This window comes from Mytilus edulis, chromosome 8 (assembly GCF_963676685.1).
Source record: "Mytilus edulis chromosome 8, xbMytEdul2.2, whole genome shotgun sequence".
NCBI lineage: Eukaryota > Metazoa > Mollusca > Bivalvia > Mytilida > Mytilidae > Mytilus > Mytilus edulis.
The window spans coordinates 63695062-63715058 of NC_092351.1; the positions used below are offsets into that span (position 1 = coordinate 63695062).

The window sequence follows — 19997 nt, forward strand, 5'->3', positions numbered from 1 at the left end:
GTAAGTTAATTTAAAAAAGCCAAATCTATCTAAGGTCAACTTAACATGAGGGGGTTGAAACCTCAGTTTCTTAATAATTTCGAAATGTATAAACGGGCATTCTAGAAAAGACCGATTTATTCTCCTTAACGAAAAACAGGATTTTTAAATGAGAAATTATTATCTTGCGCATCAACGTTCTTCTAAGACACTGGTGACGTTTTATAAAGTCTGAGTAGCAGCTTCAAGTTCTGGAATATCGAATGAATTTGGAATGTATATCCTGTATGCAGGTGAAGTTGGTAACAGACCTTACTCGTATTAGTTGTTGATGTTTTGACTCATAAATCCTACAAATTTTCACAACTGCATTTTCCGTTGAAAAATAGTATAACGAAAGAAAAGTGGTATAGCAGAAATAATTGAATCATATTTGTTTATTATTTTTTTTATGTATTTATCTATATATTTATTGGTTTTTAATGCAATATGCAAAATCATTTATTTGAAATCTATTTATAGACAAATAATTGGATACAGCATTGGTGGTGTAGTTGGCTTCATTTTCCTAGCTCTTTTTATGGTGACCGGCTATCTAAAGTGTACTAAACAGTCATGTGGTATGTTACACTTATCTAATATCTAAAATTATGAGACGAGCAAAGATCAATTTAACATTGCTTTATTTCAGCATTATCAAATTTAACCATATTTTTATTTTTCCATGATACTTGATTTGATAAAAAGGATATGTCGATTAAACATCAACCTGACAGCAACCAAACAATAAAGATAATCAAAAGACATCTAAACGGCAACATACAGTCTTCAAATATCGAAGTCTGTCTACACAATATGCCAACCTCCGAGTTTACCACCACTTCAAAAAAAGATGTCAATAATTTAGTTCTATTATTAGCACTAGTTTTGATCTCCAAATAACGAAAACATTTCAGATATGATACACAATTAATCGCAGATATTAAACATGGAATTGCCAGTTTTGATGAACACTATTTATAATCTTCTTCCTCAATGCTCTTCAACTTTGTAATTGTTTGGCTTAATAAATATTTTGATATGAGCGTCACTGATGAGTCTTATGTAGACGAACCGCGCGTTTGGGGTACTATATTATAATCCTGGTACCTTTGATAACTATTTATAAACTTGAAATAATAAGATGTTATATGATTACAACGAGTCACTAATTCTACATATACATGGATATGTTTGTCATACATGTACATTTAATACACAAAGAACCAATCTGTTTTCATCGATAAAAATTTCCAACGATTCGAGACACATTTTTGTTTTTGTATACATGTATTTATCTAAAATATTATTTGGTTGGATATATTGAAACATTAAAAACTCTTCTTAAAAACGGACAAAATCACTTCTTTTAAGCTTTTGTCTCACGTGAGGAGACATTCAAAAACATTGAAAGAACGCAGCAAACACTTTTTTTCTGATAAAACAATTCATATTAGTGGTTGGTCAACTAGTTACGTTTCTTGATGTTGTTTGTAAAACAGGCTTTACCTCTTTACATGTTCAGGTTCTTCTGTATCTTTTTCATTGCAGCCACATTATTCATATTGCCTGATAGAACATGAACACTTCATTTGAACAACTAAAGGTATCATTTGCGCCCATGACAAAAAAACACCTTATTGCACCAATTCTATAAATTTATTACTTAACTTATAGATTGACTCTGATTTAACAGGAAAAAAAATATAATATAGCAATATGGGATGCATTGTTACAGGGGTGTTTTATTATAAAAAGCGCATTTTTGTAAGAAATGTTTATACACATGTAAATATATAGAATATGTGATATGACTTTCAACAGATGACCAAATAAAAGATTGAGAATTTTACACACCCAGACCACTATACTATGATTCTTTTCAGAAAGACAAGGACAAGTTGGAGCAATGGACACACAGTCTGGTAGTCAGAATAGAGCAGCAACGGCAATTCGTTATTAAAAAAACTGTATCCCGATAGAAATTATACTTTTTCGCATGTACAATCAATAATTAAGGGCTTGTATTTACCAGATCCCTCGTGCAACACCTTTACAAAATTAGACATCATGTTTGGAATTTTCTCATTGTTGAAGGCCTTACGATTACCTATAATAGTTGTTAATGTCTGTTTCTTTTGGTGTCTTGTGGAGAGTTGTCTCATTGTCAATCATACCCTATCTCCTTTTTTTATAATCACAGTTTGGCTTCGCTTGTATTTATTTGATTTTCATTAGAAATGTTTACAATTTTATTACATTGATTTTTATTACGATTATTACATTTGACCATTGATGGTGTTCTCTCTAAATTTTTAATTCTAAAATTTAATTATCACTTCTTGATTTTGTTTGTTTGTAATTATAAATTTTATTTCTAGTGTTTTAATGAGGTGTAATTTTTTTTTGATATTTTTAGGACCGAACTCTTGAATTTATTAAGCATGTGAATGTTACTAATGGGACGACCATTTGCTATTCTGGGGGGGGGGGGGGGGGGGGGGAGGGGAGGGACAGGAGGATTTTTTTTGGATCGATTATTTATGTTTGTAAACTTAAAGTCCAGGTTATCTATTTGCTGCACTATTGAAGCAAGATTTTTCATTTTCATTAAAGCAAGGGACTTATTCATTTTCACAACTATAATTTTATAATATTCGGAAACATACACTTTTAAAATTATGTGTTTATTATAGATAATACATGTATAGTCAAGTCATTATGTATCATTTAATCACAATTAATCATCATCCTCTGCAGAAATGAATGTTCTTTATTTCGAACTACATATACATGTATTGCATACATACACAGTAATAACATTTGGTTGTATCTAGCCTTTTTTAAGAGTATTGGCAAACATGTTTTTTGAAGGGTTTTCTAGCTTCTGAAACCCAAGAAGCTATAGAACAAATGATGAAAAATTATGCTTTCTGGGTTTCCCCCAGACCCTTTCTTAATCTAAAAATGCAAGTTCTGTTTTTATAATTTTTTGACAATATTTTGGTCTCAAAGCAAAATGTATAGACTCAGTGTAAGACTTAAGTTTCTATGGACAACACCACAAGACCAATATGCTTGATAAAGCAAAATTGTAATTCACATAGTTAACTCTGTAGCTTCTGTTTTTTTCTTCACTGATGATCAAGTTAATAACAAAATCACTAAATTACAAATGGAATGCAACACTAACAGAATACACAGGGACAATCAATGAACAAAAGACAAATAAATTAGAAACATTGATCCCGAAAAATCAGGTGCTTCTTCTGTGGGAGACAAGAACTTGCTTCTCGCAAGGCACTCGCCGTGAACACAATTTGATATGGAGACAAGCGTTTGATTTTGAAATTTCCTGCATGAGGCACTTGTCTCAATGTAGTAACAGCCCTCTAATAAAAGTGAGGTAAGTGTTCCTGAGAAAATATACCTCAAGTTAATTGAAACCAATTTTCAGACATTTCAAGCATATTAGAATAATATTTATACTTTTATTATTTAAAGATTTGGGAAGTATAAAAAAAGATGTGGTATGATTGCCAATGAGAATACTATCCACAAAGACCAAAATGACACAGACATTAACAACTATAGGTCACCGCACGGCTTTCAACAAGAATATGAAGAATCTTGTGTCATCTCATACTTACCCTTTCGGAGCACCTGAGATCACCCCTAGTTTTTGGTGGGGTTCGTGTTGTTTATTCTTTAGTTTTCTATGTTGTGTCGTGTGTACTATTGTTTTTCTGTTTGTCTTTTTTATTTTTAGCCATGGCGTTGTCAGTTTGTTTTAGATTTATGAGTTTGACCGTCCCTTTGGTATGTTTCGTCTCTCTTTCAATAAGACCTGCTGAGTTATTTATTTTCAAGTCAGGTAATTCATTTTCAAACTCCCTCAGAACAAATCAATAATATTTGTGATTACCAAGGATGAGTTAATTATTTTCAAAATCCTCCTGACAATCCCCCCCCCCCCCCCACCACCATAATACCAAATGGTCGTCCCCTAATAAATAAACAAACAAACTTAATATTATATTTTTTAAAAGTGTAAAAAGGTTCCGCAAACTAATATTTGAATAAGACTTCTTTACATCTGCTAATTTTGGTGCTGAACTTGGTGGACAATCAATAGAAAAACATATAAAAACACAAGCAATTCTTTTAATGTGCGTATTGTTATTCTTTTACTTTTCTACATTGGCTAGAGGTATAGGGGGAGGGTTGAGATCTCATAAACATGTTTAACCCCGCCGCAATTTTGCGCCTGTCCCAAGTCAGGAGCCTCTGGCCTTTGTTAGTCTTGTATGATTATAAATTTTAGTTTCTTGTGTATAATTCGGAGTTTAGTATGACGTCCATTATCACTGTACTATTATGCATATTTTAGGGGCCAGCTGAAGGACACCTACGGGTGCGGGAATTCTCGCTACATTGAAGACCCATTGGTTGCCTTCGGCTGTTGTTTGCTCTATGGTCGGGTGGTTGTCGCTTTGACATATTCACCATTTCCTTTCTCAATTTTATTTATTGGGCTAGATTAAATACTAAAAAAACATAAACCCCTTACTAAAAGAAAGTTATACATTAAGTAAATAGCTTGATTATGGACCAAGGCATTTATACTTTGTTCACTTTTATCAAAGGTTCTACACAAGAAATAAACAGTTTAAACGAAAATAATTAACTTTAACTTTATAAAAATGTTAAAGTCAAACAAGACCAATAATTTTATCTAACATATCCAAATTTTGAAACTAGACGTTTATTTACAAAAATTAGAATAAACTAATTACTTACTTACTGTATGATGACAAAATAACGGCATATTGCACGCTAATGTTTGTCATGGTCTGTGCAAAATATCTAGTCTCTACACAATAAAGTCGGATAGTAATACTAAAAAATACACTGACATATTTTCTCTCTATTAAATATAGCATATTTAAGGCTGGACGGTTGTATTGTTCAACAATTTAGATTAAAGGTGGGAATATCGGTGGGATATTAATCATATTGGGCGAAATTAATGCTGGTATGTTATAACGCTACTACGCATGTCTAAAACGATTGAAAGGTTTTGATAATAAACCAAACCAAAATTTGTTAATGTGTGGTGCTACATTTGTACAATGAACATGAAAACCATGTTATCGATCGGCAATGGAGACATTCCGGACCATATGAGTATTTGAACCATACACGTATTGAAAAGATTGAAATCCAAAAGGTATTTTATAAATGAAGAATTTTAAACAAATAACTTATTATTATTAAATGATTTAGAAATAAATTATTTTTTTCAAACAAGGCAGAATAATAGTACAAATTATTCTTATATGATTGTCGACCTTTTGAACCACCATATGTCGACTTTGAAAGATTCCCAGAAATGTCTTAGTCTAAACAAGACAATTGCTTAACTCATATGAACTTCAAGTATCTTTATACTCTTGATTTTAATCTATGAAATTGACTTACATCTAGAAATTGACAATGAGGGTCGGCTGAAAACAAATCTTTACGACAAAAGAGATGATTTAAGCTTTTCAATTGTGAACTTTCCATTTCTAAGTAGCAACATTTCAGCATCACCTGCATACGGGGTAGATATCTCCCAATTGATACGATATTCCCTTGCTTGCATTTCCTATCATGATTTTCTTGATAAAGGGTTGCTGCTCACAAGGAAGCTATTAAACCAAGAGTTCCAAAGGGTGAAGTTGAAGTCATCCCTTCGTAAATTTTACGGACGCCATCACGAGTTGGTTGACCGTTATGGAATAACCGTTTCACGTATGATATCGGATAGGTTCCTTACGTCGTAACTACAATCCCCTTCCCTTTCATGAATGTGACCTACCGAATTAGACTATTTACCGGATGTGTAATCACATAAGCAACACGACGGGTGCCACATGTGGAGCAGGATCTGCTTACCCTTCCGGAGCACCTGAGATCACCCCTAGTTTTTTGGTGGATTTCGTGTTGTTTATTCTTTAGTTTTCTATGCTGTGTACTATTGTTTGTCTGCCTGTCTTTTTCATTTTTAGCCATAGAGTTGTCAGTTTGTTTTAGATTTATGAGTTTGCCTTTCGTCCCTCTTTGGTATTTAAATTTGTTTTTGTTTTTAAAATTTCTGAATTATTTCAATTTTTAATTTTTTTTTAGCGAGATCTTGTTCCTTTTTAAATAATCTTAAAGTAACACTTGGTAGGAAGTTAGAATTTATTCGAAAAATACCTACATGGTCTCAATTTACATATGGTCCGGACCGTTTATTACAGAACAAGTACAATACTCATATGGTTTGAAAAAGGAGGAACGAAAGATACCAAAGGGACAGTCAAACTCATAAATAAACTGACAACGCCATGGCTAAAAATGAAAAAGACAAACAATAGTACACATGACACAACATAGAAAACTAAAGAATAAACAATACGCGTATAGACGGACCATATGAGAATACGCATACAGTAGTGACCACACATGTATAGTCGAAATACTCATGGTCCGTAACTAATTTGCAATCCGATATTTTTTGCATTGGCACAATAGCAATGATATCGAAATAACACAATTCGCAAGGGACTCTGAAAAGGTTTCTATTATGGTTTGTGATTTAAAACCCGTTTCGTTCACAAAATTTAAATGATTTACAATTGATAATGGACATAAAACTTGAACATTCCTTGTGATTGATATATTGATAATTGGTACCTTATGGTCCAGTGGCAAATATTTCATTTCAAGCAATATAGAATATTGTGCATTTACAATCAATATTGAATTATTTAAGTTCTATATACTATATACATATATATCTTTTTATTTTGCTTTCGCTTAAATATTTACCGGACTGAATATCTTCAGGATTTTCACATTCTTTCAAAAATGTACAACACATAATTTTCTTTTTGTTGTTTATTATATTATGAAACTGTAGGTGCAGGATATATTACTGTTATGTAATTGTTTGAAAATTACAAAACCAAGTGTCAGACTGATTGTTCAATGAGATTTTATCCTTTTTCATAAGTGGAACGAGTCGATAAACAAGATTGTGGCGATTATGTAAAAAGCGGCGATTGAGTGTTGTCCGATTGGCCAGTTGGGCCATTATTCATATTTAAACATCATGTTCGGGGGTCATTAAGAGTATATATTATATAGTAATATAAAAAGTATATAATAATGGTTGTGTGGCGTTTTAAAACGTCATTTTATGAATTGTAAATGATTTTTCGTCTAATCTCAAATAGCTAGGATGTAAAATATTTATCCCATGAAGACTTGGTGTGTCAGTGTTAGATCACCCTCTGGCCTCCGACAATATTGCATAGGTACATTCGTGAGAAATGAACAATACAATAGAAATACAAACATATGTTTGCATGTTAAAAATGTGCAGTGTATATTAAAAGGAAAATCTTAAAATATGAAAGAGGAGGGAGAATTATATATATAAAAAGTCATTCTTAGATATAAAAAAGAAGATGTGATATGAATGCCAATGAGACAACTCTCCATAATAGACCAAAATGACACAGAAATTAACAACTATATGTCACCGTACGGCCTTCAACAAAGAGCAAAGTCGTAATCGACTTTTCGAAGCGTGTCAACTTAAAAGACTTCAAGAAATGTCCAAGTGAATAGTTAAACAAGACAACTGCTTAACTCACATGAACTTTGGTAATTGAACTATCTCTATACTCTTTATACATATAATGTAAATCTATGTTAGTATGCCTAATTTAAATTGTAATTTAAATCTGTTTCTATTTTAAAATTTCTGAATTATTTCATTTAATTTAATTTTTTTATTTAGCGAGATCATTTTCGTTAATCCTTACGTAACACGTGTTTTTACTTACGGACTCGAAAGTCGAAATGATACAGGCACTTTAAATTGACCCTAGCTAATTAAGGCTAGATGAGATGTCATAAGTCGACTAATTTGTTGCTAAGGTAGCAGCAACCATTCCTGACGAAGGGCATTGTTCATTTCATGACGTGTTTGAACTTTGGTGTCCTTTCGCGCACTTTACGTCCAATAGTGTCCCATATATGCTCGATATGGTTCAAATCCGGGCTACATTTGTACGATCGAGCCAAGGAAGATAAACCAAATTCCATTAGAACAATGGATCTTCCTCCACGATGCTAATTCCCAACTTTGGCGAACTTAAAGGTCCCGAAATGGTCTTATCGCACGATACGTAGCGATGAGTCGATCTCGAACAGTTCTTGTCTAAAGGCTCCTGTATGGCAACCAATCTCTTTTTAGGATTGATTTGTTTGCAATGGGTTTCCTTCTTACCAACTTTCATTATGCTTGATGTTCCCTAGCAGATGTTATAGGGGGTCTTCTTGATCTCGGAAGGTCTTTAACATCGTATTTTGCCTGATTTTTAATCTCAAATCGACTTATAGGGGAATGGTGATGACCAACAATACGTGCAACTGTCACAGCGACATACATGCTGTTATCATGCTGAAAATCTGCCATCTTGCTGCAGTTAAGAGTTGTGGATGACCAATTACAAGGTGTCAATCACATAACTTTATAAACTTGATTATTTAAAGTGTAGAAAACAATGAGGATACAAACATATAAACATGTTATATTGTTTACGAGTACAGTTTCTGCATGAGCAGATAAAAACTTATCGAGTCGATATTTATTGATAAAACTCAGGTGAGATTTGAATAATGTTTAACTAGCTCTATTCCAACAAATTATATCACAAAAAAATAAAGATTTTTTTTTTTTAATTTGAATTTCAATTTGTTGTTGCAATACTTTTTTCCGTGTGTATATATGGTCAAAATACTCATGGTCCGCAACAAATTAAAAAAAAAAACAGTTTACAATATTTTTATATCTACTTATATTTTATATCTACAATATCGTTATAACACAATTCGCAAGGGACCCTGAAAAGCTCTCTTTAATGTTTTATTTATACATTTAAAACCCATTTTGTTCACAAAAAATAAATTATTTACAATTACTAATGGATATTTAACTATATATCTATCCCTGATTGATAGAAGAGGGACGAAAAATACCAAAGGGACAGTCAAACTTTTAAATCTAAAATAAACTGACAACGCCATTGCTAAAAATGAAAAAGACAAACAGACACACAATAGTACACAGCATAGAAAACTAAAGAATAAACAACACGAATCCCACCAAAAACTAGTGGTGATCTCAGGTGCTCCGGAAGGGTAAGCAGATCCTGCTCCACATTAGGCACCCGTCGTGTTGCTTATGTGATAACAAATCCGGTAAATAGTATAATTCGGTAGGTCACATTCATGAAAGGGAAGGGGATTGTAGTTACGACGTAAGAAACATATTCGATATCATTTGTGAAACGGTTATTCCATAACGGTCAACCAACTCGTGATGGCATCCGTAAAATTTACAAAGGGATGATTTCAACTTTACCATTTGGAACTCTTGGATTAATAGCTTCCTAGTTAGCAGCAACCCTCTATCAAGAAAATCATGATAGGAAATGCAAGCACGGGAATATCGTATCAATTGGGAGATATATACCCAGTATGCAGGTGATGCTGGAATGTTGCTACTTAGAAATGGAAAGTTCACAATTGGAAAGCTGAAATCATCTCTTTTGTCGTAAAGTTTTGTTTTTTACCGACCCTCATTGTCAATTTCTAGACGTAACTCAAGATATGAAGCCGACTTAACTGTAGTATCCTTTATCTCGAGTTCGATGTGATAGATGCATTCCACATAGTCACCAAATTTTGAATTATTTAGTGAAAGAACATCATCTATATAGCGGAAAGTAGAGTTAAAGGATATTGCTAACTTTTTGTCTTTCTTCCTAAGAAGTTCCTGCATGAAGTCAGCCTCATAATAATAAAGAAACAGTCGGCAAGTAGAGGGGTTGAGTTTGTTCCCATTACAATGCCGACAGTCTGTTGAAAAACAGGTCCTCCGAACGAAACAAATATGTTGTCAATCAAGAAATCAAGCATCTTGATAATATCAGTTTCAGAAAAAAATTTGTTTGAATCATAGTGATCCTTTACAAAGTAGGATTTATCCCTCCATAAGACAAGATACTTGTATCTACGTTGGCCATTATTTTTTAGGAAGCAAAGCAATATCAACTCTTTCAATTTGTCTTTTAGTTTGGAATGTGGAATACTTGTGTAAAGAGTAGAAAAGTCAAATGTTTTAATACTTTTACAAGATAAAAGAGAGTTAGATTGTATGTACTCTAACAGATCTATGGAATTTTGAAATAACCACATCTGATTCACGCCACCTCTAGAATAGGCTGTTTCACAATAACTTTGAAGCCCGTCTTTGATTTCTGATAAAATAGATGTTAAATAATTTAGAAAGAGGTTTCGTGGAGCACTTGGAAGACCCAGCATTATACCGTTGTTTGTAAGGACACTTATGAAGTTTAGGTATCCAATAGAGTGATGGAAGATCCAGTTCTTCATCTTTGGTTGAAATTCCAAAGGAACATAGAACATTGTAGAACAGACCTATGATTATCCAGGATTTCCTCTTTGGTTAGTGTCGTGAGGGTATATGTTGAGTTTCCAAGTGAATTGTCAATACAATAGATTAATAATTGGTTTCTTAAATTCAAGTGGAAAATATTCCATTTCAAGCATGTATCAGGTTGATACCATGTTGGAATAAATACCTACATACAAAGGTGCTGATCTTTTAGTCTTGTCAATTTAGTGAACAACCTGCAAGTAATTGCAACACAAGGTTTTTCTTTGAAAAACAAGTCTGTTTCTATCTATGAACAACATATTCAAAATATACAAAAATATATGTTGCCGAAAGTGGTTAAATTCATGAAAATATTGTGTAGTAAAAGTAAGGTAATATGAGTTGCTTCCCCTTATTTGCCAAAGTTGAAAAAAATAAAATTTATACAAAAATATATGTTCTGTATTTTTTTTAAACAGTTCAAGTAATACAATACAATACAATGCATAATTATCTCAATTCAAAAGAATAATATTACAAATGCAACACTTTCCTATCTCACAATTTGTATATTTAACAAAAAATATAGACCGAGATTGTGTTCTGCTATTTTACAATTCAAAGATTTAACTCTCCACAATAGTGATGGTATGCAACCTATAACTGAAGATTTTACTAAACATCACAATCTTACTAGGTTTCAAAAAGAAATCTTCCCCTGTGTTAAAGTTAAGTTTAGTTGGGGGTGGTGGTCATCTGTCTTTAAGAACTACATAATAGTCTATTAAGATCAGGTTTCATATCTTCCACAAGCGTTAGGTCTAAAAATGAAACAATAAATAATATTTTTTCTTCTTTTCCAGTTTTCAGCATTTTGTCACTAAAAAACACATATTTCACCCAAAAAAACCTTTTCCGCAAATTATATCAATGTATAGTTTTAGTATGTTGCTTGTACAAGTCTATATTATAATTTGCACCAAAAAAGTTTGTGATGCAATTAGTTGGAGGTTGAGTGATTTTAGAGCTAAATTGATTAGGCTATTTTTCTTCACTTAATTTGCGTTGGTGCATGTACACTGGTATTTTACAGAGAGATATGTTATCTCATAATTTAAGTATTTAAATATTGTGCATTTACAATCAATATTGCATTATTTAAGTTCTATGTACTATATACATATATTACATTTTTTTGTTTGCTTTGACTTAAATATTTATCGGACTGAATGTCTCTAGGATTTTCACATTCTTTCAATAATGAACAACACATCATTTTCTTTTTGTTGTTTATGGTGGGTGCAGGATATATTACTGTTATGTAATTGTTTGAATATTACAAAACATACAAAAACATTTAATACTGTTATACTCATCCAGTAAGGTGTACGTGTGAAACACGAGATAATGGGGTACAATTCAAATTCGTATATTTTCATAATAACTCTTCTCGTTTTTGACTTAGCAGTTGCTCTCGATAGTAAGTATTTATGTAGATTCAAGGAAATAGTCAAAAGTATGTTAGTTTTTACATAATTATTGAAGTCGCAAATTGTATTTAAATAATGTTAGATATGTTATTTGCATTGAGCGCTATAGATTTTTATCCGAACTTGAAAATTAAAGGTTGGTTGTAAAAAGAAAGAGTAATCAAACAAATAGATAAAGATTCGGAGCATGGCGAATTCGATACCACGGGGAAATTTCATTATGTCAAACATCTTTTCTTGAAGCTAATCTTAAATCTCCTACCTTTCAATAATTCTAATCGATTTGATTAGTATATTGTTTCTTTCGAAGTAGTTTTTCATTTGACAATGCTCTCGTCGTGAATATGCGTTGACAGTTCGACGCAGGACGTTATGAAAAAAATAAAAAAATGAAAAAAAGATAAAAAGATAAAATTCCCAAGTACGGAACTTTGTACAAAAACGTGAATAAATGAGCTGAGAGTAATGATATGCCAATTTGACAGCAACTCAACGACTCGCAAAAACAAAGGTCAACATAATATGATCTTCAACAATAGACATTTATTGATACGATAAATCAAGCTCTAAATCCACAGGGTCTAGAACGTTCATGAAATAAAATTTAACACAAATGAGCGAGCGTGGAGATTTAATTTCAGTTAAATTGTTATTGATCATAAGAACTTTCAGGATTGTACTTTGTCAAAATTATTTCCCTATTTCGCCAGCAAATTATTTGCAATCGTAAAAATGGAAGTCATTTTAGGAATGATGCGCTACAAATTCAGCTCTTGAAAACATAAATTTATCTACATAGCACCATTACCATCCTTTTATGCAAGATATATTTTTAAAGATGTATCTTCTAGTTTTTGAATTTCTGTTAAATTAATGTACTTTTCTCCATATAATCAACATAAAACCATTGTCTGATTGGTTGTCAGATGGAATTTTGAAAGTTCAAAAACAGTTAGAAAAATTCTTACTAAATATTTCATGGAAAGGCAGACTAAAATACTGCAGATGTTGAAGACTAATAACCTAAATAACACACACATAAGCATACCAAATGGTCGTTTGACAAGTCTGATAGAATAATAGAAATTAACATCAGTGATAATTCTGAAAGTTGAAATGAAATTGGCCGGAGTGACAATAAGGATGACACTGACGTTGAAATACTAATTACACGTGCCAGGAAGCATGTGCTGTCTGGCAACGGACCCAAGCCAATTATCTTACAGCGAAAATGAAGCGGAAGTAATCAGAACTTGCTGTGTGCAGAACTGTGTAAAAATCAAAATATGTTGTGCATTTCTGATGCCATTATTCACTCACATGCTAAAACAAATAATACAGAATTTTTGTGTTTTGTAAATAAGGTTTATTGTGAGGTCGGTGATTACATATTTTAAGTGTGTGTCAAGTTTTTATGCCAGACCAACGATAGTAGACGAGCATTATGTTTTCTGGTCTGTGCGTCCGTTCGTTCGTTCGTCTGTCTCGTTCAGGTTAAAGTTTTGGTGAAAGTAGCTTTGATGAATTTGAAGACTAATCAACTTGAAACTTAGTATACATGTTCCCTATGATATGATCTTTCTGATCTAGTTTTAGTCCCAATTTCAGGGTCCATTGAACATAGAAAATGACAGCGCGAATTAGGCATCTGGGTGCTATGGGCACATTCTTATTTTATAATAGAATTCATACTCAGTCTATTAATGGATATACGCCTTTATAAGTGCGTTTTAGTTAAATGTTGTTCAAATTGTAATTTAAACATACGTTTTTTGTACAAATAACAATTTGTATATAGTCAAAATTTAAATTATAATTATGTACAAAAGGACAACTAGTACATAACCTATACGTTTCGTGCACCAATGTTTTCACAGAAAAGGAAGAAATGGAAAACATAATACCATAAAACATTGTAGCAATGCCGTGGAAATTGGTATTGTTATGTTATAAAAAAGTAAAATCACAAAAATACTGAACTCAGAGGAAAATTCAATCGGAAAGTCCATAATCAAATGGCAAAATCAAATGACAAAACACATAAAAAAGAATGGACATGAATGTCATATTCCTCACTTGGTACAGGCATTTACAAATGTAGAAAATGGTGAATTGAACCTGGTTGTATAGCGCTAAGCCTCTCACTTTGTTGACAGTTTCATCAAATTCCGTTATATTTACGATGATGCGTGAACTAAACAGACATAATAACTAATATAGTCAAAATATGGGTACAGCAGTCATCATCGTGTAACAATTTAACAGAACACAAAAACATCTATCTACAAACACATTCCTTGATTCGCGTGTCTGACGTCAGAAAATTATATACGTCACATATGTTTGTCCTTCAATGTTTATATAAACAATTTTAAAATTTCACATGGGCAATTTTAGCAGACTGGGTTTAAAAATCAAAAGTATGTAAGAATTAATTTCGGAAAAAGAATGAGATTTAAAACAGTCCAAAAATTATATAGAATTATAAGAATCCTCAAATAGTTCATTCCACTACGTGATTGAATAATTTTGACATTTGTGGTTCAACGTATTTTCTAATTCATAATAGAAATATATCATAATGACATATAATAGAACAATATCATACTGACAGGATCTTTTAAAGTACATTTTATGTACAGAGTCACGTTTTAAGAACAAAAGAAATACAAAAAGTCGCATTTACAAAACCTACCGGCAAAAAATGAAAAATAATATAAACACATTTACGGGATGTTTAAGTACCAAGCCACGTTAAATGGATATCACATAAAACAATCGAACAGTAAAAGTAAAATTAATAATAGAACAAAGACAAATGAAAGAACAATATAACACGTTGTTAAGATGATACACCATCAGTACGCAGAATCAACACATCAAGACCATCATAGATATACAGTGTACCCCTGGTTCATCAACTTTCTGCTCAGACACTGATGACGTTTTACAAAGTCTGAGTAGGAGCAGCAAGCTTTTGAATATCGAATAAGTTTGGAAATATATATCCCATATGCAGGTGAAGTTGGTATATTGATACTAAGATGGATGAAATTTATAATTTCAAAATTAAAATCGTCTCGTTTGTCATAGAATCTGGTACTGAAATGACTGTGTAAGTCAAATTCGAGATATAAGTCTAAAAATGAGACAGAGGAAACCGTGTCTTTTGTTTCTTTAATTTCTAGTTCTCAAGGATATATTAATGGAACCTTATCAGAAAAGTTCGGACTGTTTATGGAAAGAACATCATCAATAGATCTGAAAGTGAAATAAAACAATCTGGCTTCTTTTAAGCTTCTTTTTTATTAAAATAAAACATTGGCCATGCTAAGAAATAGTTTAATCTTTTTTTGGTGAAAAACATTCAAGGAAATAATTGTTATTTGTTCTATTTTCAAGGAACATGTACTGATCCTGGTTACTATGCTTGTGCAGATACTTGGGGATGTTGTCCTAATGGTTACGATTGTACTGCAACAAAATGCACTAAGCCTCATTATCATCATGCATCAACATCAGATTCTAGTGCATCAAATGTTTGGTAAGTAAATTTAATAAAAAGAAGGAAAAAACCCATCCGTCTGAGGTCAACTTCGCATGAGGGGGTTTAAACCTTAGTTTCTTAATAATTTCGAAATTTATAAACGCGCAAATTTAGAAAAGACCAATTTATTCTCCTTAACAAAAAACATGATTTATGTATAAGAAGTTTTAAAATTAGGTGTAAATTTTGTTCAATACATTCTATCTGAAATCCAAGACACCCTTTTGTAGATAATGGCCATAGGAACAACATATAATAAAATTAATCCTCTAGGAATACCTATGAGGAAGCTAATTTCAACTGAAAGTGGAAATTTGAGGAAAAATATTTTAGACACAGTTAACATTATAATTGGTTACATAATTGTTGCATCATACTAACATTGCATTTTGTTGAAAGAGTAATCTGTTAGCTATCCATAACTACCACTTTTATAATTGTTCAAGCATTATTAAGAAAGTTACTGCATTTTAAATCTCTGGCGCATCAACGTTCTTTACAGACACTGATGACGTTTTATAAAGTCTGAGTAGCATCTCCAATTTCTTGAATATCGAATGAGTTGAGAAATGTATATTTCGTATGCAAATGCAGTTGGTAACAGACCTTAACCGTATTAATTGTTGATGTTTTGACTCATAAATCCTACAAATTTTCTAAACTGCATTTTCCCTTGAAAAATATTATAACGAAAGAAAAGTAGTATAGCAGAAGTAATAGAATTATATTTGTTTATTTTTTTTTTATGTATTTATTATTTATTTATTGATTTTCACCATTATGCATAATCGTTTACTAGTATCTGAAATTTATTTATAGGCAAATAATTGGATACTGCATAAGTGGTCTAGTTGGCCTCTTTTTCCTAGCTGTTTTTTTTTGTAGCCTGCTGTGCAAAGTGTAAACAATCATGTGGTAAGTTATACTATCTAATATCTAAAATTATAAGACGATCAAAGATCAATATACACTGCTTTATTTCAGCAGTATCAAATTTAACCATATTTTTATTTTTCCATACTTGAAGGCCGTACTTTGACCTATAATGGTTTTCTTTTATAACTTTATTTTTTTATGAAGAGTTGTCACATTGGCCCTCATACCATATTTTCCTATATCTATTGATTTAATAAAAAGGATATGGCGATTAATCATCAATCTGACAGCAACCAAACAATGAAAATAATCAAAAGACATCTACAAGGCAGCATACAGTTTTCAATTATAGAAGTCTGTCTACACAATATGCTTACCACCGAATTTACCACCACTTCAAAAAAAAAAGATTCTATAATTAACACTAGTCTTACTCTCCAAATAACAAAAACAAACATTTCAGATATGATACACAATTAACCGCAGCTATTAAACATTCAATTACTAGTATTTATGAACACTATTTACAAATTTGAAATAAGAAGATGTTATATTATCACAACGAGTCACTAATTTTGCAGAGAAATTGATATGTCTGTCATACATGTACATGTAATACATACAAAAACAACCCTTTATCATCATAACAATGTCATACGATTCGAGACACATGTTTGTTTTGCATACATGTAGTTATCTATTATTATTTGGTTTGACATTTTGAAACATTGAAAACTTATTATTTGATCTGTTGTCCGAAAAAAATCGAAAACAGCTAAAAAATAATACCAAAAACTTCTTAAAAACGAAAAAATATCAATTCTTCAAGCTTTTGTCTCATGTGAGGAGACATTCACAAACATTGAAAGCATGCAACAAACACCTTTTCTTTGTAAAAAAAAAATCATATTTCTAGTGGTTTGTCAAATAGTTACGTTTCTTGATATTTACGTGTCCAGGTTTTTCTGTATCATTTTCTTTGCAGCCACACATTCCAAATTGCCCGATAGAACCCGAACACTTGATTTTAAAAACTAAAGATATCATTTGCGCCCCAAAAATAACCTAATTGCACCAATTCTATAACTTCAATTTTAACTGGTAAATAGACTCTGATTTTTACCGTTAGAGAAAAAATATAATAAAGCAATATGGAATGCATTGTTGCATGGGTGATTTATTATAAAAAGCGAATTTTTGTGTGAAATGTATATACAAATGTAGATAAATAGAAGATATAATATACTTTCAACAGAAGACCAACGAAAAATGCGAATTTTACACACCCAGATCATTTTACGATTTTTCTTTTCAGAAAGACCAGGACAAGTTGGAGCAATGGACATTCAGACTGGTGGTCAGAATAGAGCAGCAACGGCTATCCGATATTAAAAAAAATGTATCCAGATAAAAATTCTACTTTTTCTCATGTACAATCATTAGTTAAGGGCTTGTACTTACCAGATCATCCGTCTGACTTCTTAACAAATATAGACATCACGGTTTGACGTCGCTTGTACTTATTTTTTGTTATGACAATAGATTTTCATTAAAAATGTTTAAAGTTTTATTTTGATTTTTATTACGATTATTACAGTTTAACCATTGATTGTGTGATATCTCCCTGTTTGCAATTGTGTTTGATTGTCATTATAAATGTAATTTATAGTTTTTTTTTAATAATACTGAAGTGTTATCTGTTTTGCATTTTTGGGACCGAACTCTTTAATTTATCAAGCACGTGGAAGTTGTTTATAAATAAACAATTAGATAAATAATGTATTTGTAAAAAGTGCAAAAAGGTTTCGGAAACTAAGACCGAAAAAGGAACAACATTTTTTTTTATGTTACAGTATTTCACAACAACGTACATAAATATAGAAACATTAAAAGGAAGATTTGGTTATAATTGCCAATTAGAGAAATGTCCTCAAGAGACCAAATGACACAACGAGCAAAGCCCATACCGCATTGTCAGCTTTAAATATATCCATCATAATGCTGCGTGTACTGTTAAACATGGATAATGTAACAAACGATTCTGAAACTTCTACAACAAGAATTAAGAGTTACACGTATTGTCTTGCTTTATCCTGACAACTATTCAAACATTAAACATGCTTCTGTTCATTGGAAAAAAATATTAGAAAAATTAAAGACGACATAATCAATCATGAATCATCGAATTAACATAATATATTAAGTCCATACGAAACACAGAAAAGTTGCAAGATAATATTTCCTTCGCATGACATTAGTATGTCTCCAATAGTTATCAAGGGTACCAGGACTATAATTTAATACGCCAGACGTGCGTTTCGTCTACATTAGACTCATCAGTGACGATCAGATCAAAACAGTTAAAAAGCCAAAGAAATACAAAGTTGAAGAGCATTGAGGACCCAAAATTCCAAAAAATTGTGCCAAATACGGCTAAGGTAATCTACTCCTGGGGGTAAGAAAATCCTTAGTTTTTCGAAAAATTCAAAGTTTTGTAAACAGGAAATTTCTAAAAATAACCATATAATTGATATTCATGTCAACACAGAAGTGCTGACTACTGGGCTGGTGATACCCTCGGGGACGAAACGTCCACCAGCAGTGGCATCGACCCAGTAATGTAAATAGTTGGCAAAGGTACCAGGGTTATAATTTAATACGTCAGACGCGCATTTCGTTTACATTAGACTCATCAGTGACGCTCAGATCAAAACAGTTAAAAAAACAAAGAAATACAAAGTGGAAGAGCATTGAGGAACCAAAATTCCAAACAATTGTGCCAAATACGGCTAGGGTAATCTACTCCTGGGGGTAAGAAAATCCTTAGTTTTTCGAAAAATTCAAAGTTTTGTAAACAGGAAATTTCTAAAAATGACCATATAATTGATATTCATGTCAACACCTAAGTGCTGACTACTGGGCTGGTGATACCCTCGGGGACGAAACGTCCACCAGCAGTGGCATCGACCCAGTAATGTAAATAGTTATCAAAGGTACCAGGATTATATTTTAATACGCCAGACGCGCGTTTCGTCTACATTAGACTCATCAGTGACGCTCAGATCAAAACAGTTAAAAAGCCAAAGAAAAACATTTCTGCCAAAGATCTGACATTATTGATTATCCATCACAATATTGGGATGTTGTGAAAAGTATAGATACAGTGACTCTGCCAGAAACCTAAAAAGATCAAACTATTCCAGTCATTGTGCTAATGAGGTATTTTGTAAATTATGATACACTTGGTGGTAGATACATGTAAAGATTACACTTTGTATGTACATTTGTTTCACAAATCACTCCTCTATTTGGGAAGATATATGACGTTTACTTTATTATATATTTGGTCGAGTTTACGTACTGGCTTTAAGATGTTATCTCTGTGATTCATCTCTTGGAGACATGTTTACTTAACGTATACGTTTTATTATTCTCTAGATTTATGAACATTTGATGAATGTATTTATTATTTTGCTTTTGAAGATAAGATAAAACGTTTAATAAGATTTATTATGTGCAATATTTACATATATATTTGTTTTAATATTAAAAGACCCTACTACAA

General features: G+C 31.9%; 1 long non-coding RNA gene across 1 annotated transcript; it reads left to right on the forward strand.

Annotated features, from left to right (window-relative positions):
- Positions 1–14076: 14076 nt before the first annotated feature.
- Positions 14077–18207, forward strand: LOC139486062 (uncharacterized). The gene is made up of 3 exons (XR_011655467.1): positions 14077–15553; positions 16376–16471; positions 17748–18207. It is a non-coding gene; the product is annotated as an uncharacterized lncRNA (long non-coding RNA).
- The last annotated feature ends 1790 nt before the right edge of the window (positions 18208–19997 follow it).